Below are 5,704 nucleotides of genomic sequence, written 5' to 3' on the forward strand. Positions count from 1 at the left end.
ATATCCCCACAGGGAGATATCATGCAGTTGGTCGTGCGGTTAAGTTTCAGAGCTACCAATAATAAGGCAGAATATGAAGCTCTACTAACAGGCCTGCAAGCAGCTCGACATGTGGGGGCGAGTCGAGTCATCATACATTCCGATTCCCAGCTAGTAACTCAGCAGACAACCGGGCAATTTGGGGTGAATAGCGAGAGGATGCAAGTTTATAAGGAGGCTTATGAAAAGATGAAGGGAGAATTCAAGGAGATCACAGTCACGAAGATTCCTAGAACTGAAAATGAAAGAGCGGATGAGTTGGCTAAAATGGCTAGTTCCCTGAGTACATGGACGATCGACCGATCTATAGCGCAGACCTTCCTTGTAACCCAGATAGATTTACAGAATAACGCGGGAGAAGTAATTGATTGGAGAGCGCCCATAATGAGCTTTATTCAGCAAGGAGCCCTACCCACCAGCCCTGAAGAAGCGCGTATGATCAGGAGGTAAGCCCACTCTTATGCGATGATTGGGGATCAGCTGTACAAAAGGTCTTTCTCCAGGCCTCTACTCAAGTGCCTGAATATGGAGGAAGCAGACCAGGCCTTGCGAGAGATACATTCGGGGTGCTGTGGTAATCATGCTGGGGGAAGAACGCTGGCTCGGAAGGTACTGCTGGCTGGTTATTTCTGGCCTACCTTGCAGAAGGACGCACAGAGGTTGGTGAATACTTGTCTATCATGCCAAAAGTACCAAAACCTGACGCACAGACCTACAGAGCTGCTGAGAACTTCCACAGTATCCTGCCTTTTCGACCAATGGGGTATGGATATCGTGGGGCCTTTCCCGATAGCTACCGGACAGAGGCGCTTCTTGTTGGTAGCAGTAGACTACTTCTCTAAGTGGGTAGAAGCAGAAGCTTTGGCCAGAATCACTGAAGATGCGGTGATCCAGTTCCTATGGAAAAATATCTTTTGCAGATTTGGCTTACCTCACAAGTTGGTATCGGATAATGGCCGACAATTCCAGGGACACAGGATACAGAATTGGTGCAAGGGGTTCGACATAACTCAGGCCTTCACCTCAGTGGCTCATCCTCAAAGTAATGGTCAGATCGAGGTGGTCAATCGGGAGATAGTACGCGGGCTTAAAGTCAAGCTGGATCACATGGGAGGCAGCTGGGTAGATGAGCTCCCAGGCATTTTGTGGGCCTACCGTACGACGCCCCGAGAGAGCACAGGTCTGACCCCCTTCCATCTGGTCTACGGTAATGAAGCGGTGGTTCCTCTGGAAGGATGATGTACGATGGAGAAAACACCGAGCGGCGGCTGGCTGAACTGGATTTCATCAGCGAAATTCGTGAGCAAGCAGCTGCCAGGTTGGAAGCCTATAGACAGAGGATGAGACAGAACTATAATAGGAAGGTGATCCCTCGATTCTTCGGAGAAGGTGATCTGGTCTGGAAGCAGATAAAGCCCTTAGGGGAAGTAACGAAGTTGGCTCCTCAATGGGATAGACCATACAAGATTACCAAGAAATTGGCATCAGGAGCCTATTATTTACAAGATGCTCAAGGAAGGAAGTTGGATCGACCTTGGAGTGCTAATTACCTGCGGCCTTATCAAGTTTGAAGGGGCTGTCTTTGTGGACGTAGGCTGGATCAAACGAGGGGCGTAGAAGCAGTAAGATAGTCAAGTGAAAACTCGAAAAGATATATGTACATGTAACGAGTTCCCAGTTTAAGTGGCTAGTACAGATCATTTGAAAGGAGCAAAAATCTCATCTGGAAGGCCTTGAATAATTAGGTTATGATTCAAGAAATCTGCCGCGGGGATGGAGCTCAAGAAGCCCTGAGCGTTCAGTTGCCTGATAACTCCCGCCGTCGTGTATGGCACGGTCATGGCAAAGCGTGCCCCAGCCTGGGATAGAAATTCGGGGGAAGTCAGATACGACGTTCGACTTCGCAGGCAACGAACTTCTTCTCCCTCCTGATAGGTTGACAAAGCGGTAGACACCCGCAGCTCTGCTTCCTGGGCTGTCAACTTAGCTACCTGTGCCTCCAGCTTATTGTCCTTCTCCCGAAGCAGGGTATCTCTGGACTGAATCTCCCCAACCTGGTGGGCGAGCTGTTGCTGATATCCCGCCTCTTGTGCAGCTTTTTCTTCACACGCAGCTCGGAGTTCAGCTCTGACTTGCATCAGAGAACCTTTTTGCCGCTCAGTCTGGTTGGTTAGAGCTCGAATCTCGGCACGTAGGGCGTGGCTGGCTTGATCAGGATCATTCAGTTGTAGCTCTAGTTCAGAGATTTTGTCCCGGAGGTCTTTGCTCTCATGATGGAGGGTGTGGAAGGATTGATTCAACACCAGGGACTCTGCGTGGGTCTGGACCACGAATAAGGACCCTCAATTAAAACAAACTCGTGTTCAGGAAAAGGAACAAGGTACTTACTTTAGCCCAAGACTTCGAGAACCTATCCATTTGAGCTAAGGGCGACAAACTACCCATTTGATTCATGCTCTCTGCCCACAAGTTGCCAAGGCCGCCTTTCATCGCCAAGACGCTAGTAGGGACATCATGTCGTCGAGCCTGAGCTGCTTCAGAGGGGATAGTGGTCCTATAACAATGGCGGGCAGGTGGAGAAGGGCCGGCGGGTTGAGAAGGGCCTGCGTCCGAGCCAGGAGGAGCAGGAGGCGACTCGGGAGTGGGCTCGCCTGGTGCCGGGCTACGTCGCTCACCGGGGCTGTCCTCCTCCTGAGGAATGGGGGTGGAACGAGATGCAGAGGGTCTTCCCCTGTAGGGGTTGGGGGAGGCTGCCACGGAAATAGCGCAGCAATAACAAGAGGAAATGATGTTAGAACCAGCCAGGATGACGGCAGGGAACGCCGCAGTGATAAGGGAACAGCAGCGAGTCCGCGAGAAGTCAGACCTGGTCTTCGGCGCCGTCTTTGAAGTTGGGGCTGACCATCAGAGCCGGAGTCGTCAGAACGCGGTAAGCCCTGAGGGGAGGTTGTGGCATTATCACCCGCAACGCCTCGACCAAACAAGTTTCGACCCGCGCGACGAAGATCTGCGCGACCCCGTCGAGAGGCCCGGGGGGCTCCTCGGAAGACCCGCCTAGCTCGATGGCTAGTCTGAGCGTGATCCCGATCCCCGCTCGGAGCGACAGGTGGAGGAGGAGTTTCTTGCGCAGTGGGGGCGGAAATGGGTCGGACTGCTGCCCCGGGAAAAACGGGGCCGAGGTAGGGGAGTAGCCTCCTCTCCAAGATTACTCGGCCACGCCGCAGTATCTCCAGGTCGTCTAGGGGCAGGGCCAGAACCTCGGAGGCACGATACAGGGCCTCCGCTGTAGGCGTCGACACGGAAGGTTATCTTTGCAGATAAAACAAGTGTAAACAGGAGAGAAGAGCCAAGTGCAGATTTACCCAATGAGCGCGGTGCCCCAGAGAAGGAGGGATTCAGACGGAAAAAAGAAAGCATATCTCCAGACAGCAGTCTTGTCAGATCCAGGCGCCAAAGTTCCATTCTTGTCGCCGCTGCAGCATAGGAAAGGTCCATATGATACTCTTCCAACGCCGGGGGCGGAGGAAGTCCAGGTTGCCAACACATAGGCCAGCCTGTCTCTTCAGGAAACCGGAGAAAAAAGAATTTTTTCCTCCAGTTGGCGCGAGGAGGGGGAAGACGGGAGAAAAAGGCAGTTTGACTGCGAGCTTGAAATTCAAAAAGACCATCGGCGCGCCGAGCGAGGGAGAAGAAGCAGTGAAAGAGGGGAGCAGACCAGGAAACTTCCCAAACCTCACATAGTATCACGAAGCCACATAGAATCTTTATGGAGTCGGGAGCTAACTGACCTAAGGGGATGTGGAAGTAGCGGCACACTCCAAATAGGAAAGGATGTGGAGGTAGACGAAGGCCAGACACAAATTGCTCAGTGAAGAAAGTACACGAACCCGGCGGAGGATCGAAGTACACATTTGCAACAGTGGGGATGATAGGGAGGAAGCCTACAGGAATTTCATAAGTGTACCGTAGGTCATCCCAATCTAACTCGGCAAAGTTTGAAACGCCTGGGAAATGCTCAGCCAACAGAGAGGCCCAGGAAGGAGAGGCCATGGAGGAAGATAACACCTTAGAGGATGGAGAAGCCAATCGCAAAGGAAAGCCAAGGGAGAAGGGACGGATCACAGCAAGGTCTCGGAGGAAATTAGTCGACGGCGGCGGCGTTTGAGTGCTCTACTGTGATGGTGAAAGAAAGAGTCAGATGATACTTATAGGTATGGTGGGTGCGGGACATTTTCGTAAGTCCGCAATGGACGGTAGATGCAGGGTTTGGAGTAGACAAGGAACGCTCGGCGATGAGCTTCGAGAAGATAGCCAGGGGACATTAAGGGAAAGGCAAGGGCTCGATATACGAAGCGCTTCCCTAGGAAATTGTTTCAAACAGGACAAAAGTGTACGGAAGGGTCCCCAGAAGGCGGATAAGTCAAATCAGCGAATGGCACGGACACGGGAGGTGGCCTTTAGCCCAGACCGGCGCAGTAGAAGGGCAGCGATGGGGGGAGAAGCCACGTAGCGAAGGGAAGTAGACAAGGGAAGTCTGATCAGCGGAGCACGGTGGAAACCAACAATTAATTGGCCACAGAAAACAAGCTACAAGTACGCGAAGGGGGCGCGGCACAATTGTTGAATTGCAGAGGAAATCGGAGATAAACAAGCCGAGGTTAGTATGATTACACAAATACCACCAAGGAAGGGCCAGTAGCAACGCATCAAAAAGCAAGCGGCATAACATGGTTCTAGTTACATTACATTCGGAGAAGGAGGAGACAGGTTGTCAGGAACCGACTGAGAAGAAGCCGGGCCGGCTGGTTCATCAGGAGGAGGGGCAAGGGCTTCAGAAGCTTCGGGGATGGCGACAGGAAGATCCTGGGGAGACACCTCTACGGGAATTGGAGCGGGGCGCTGCGCGCAAATAACCTTGTTCGAAAGCTTGTCTCACCCCGCCAGCAGCTCCATAACTCAGCAGCAGGACCATCCAGCGCCCCAACTTCTGAAGGAAAAAGGAAGAACGAACATAGGCCAATCGGTAGGCCTTCAGCCGCCCGAGCTCTCCCGCCAGGTACTCTGCCAGGGCGTCCTTGTCCTGGGTAGCCTCCGCGCGAGCTGTTGCCAAGTCACTCTGGCCCTGAGACACTGCCTCCTGGGCCCGCGAAAGCTCCGCCTGCAAAGATTGAAGCTGGGCTTGGCAGGCTTCCCACTGAGCTCGCAGGTTGGTTTCCCGATCCACAGCAGCACTGGACACGGTTTGAGCCTCAGTCAGTCCCATCTGTAGGAGCTCCCGACCTTGCCTCAGCAGAGCCAATTCTCTGGATTAGGCAAGCAGCTCTGCCTCTCGGTCTTTCAGTTCAGAGGTCGCCGCCTGACGGCGTTCCATTTCAGAAGCCAAAGAGGACTCACTCGCCTTTAAGGCCGCTTCCAATGCCCGCAGTTTGTTTAAGACGGCGTCAGAAAGGGAGAGAGGGCTCAGAAGGAGCTGTGGAAGATAAAGGGGGTTCCAGTTCCCGAAGACGGGCCTTGAGTGCCGCATTCTCCCGTTCTAGCTCGGCCGCTCGTTGGACTACGCTCAGACTCGCCGAACAGGTCTGCAAGTGCCCATAGGAGGGGAAAGGAGGTTATGGAAACACACACGCACGCCCAGAAAAAGGAAAGGAGGGAAAAGGGACTCACC

Source organism: Zingiber officinale, chromosome 11A (assembly GCF_018446385.1).
Source record: "Zingiber officinale cultivar Zhangliang chromosome 11A, Zo_v1.1, whole genome shotgun sequence".
NCBI lineage: Eukaryota > Viridiplantae > Streptophyta > Magnoliopsida > Zingiberales > Zingiberaceae > Zingiber > Zingiber officinale.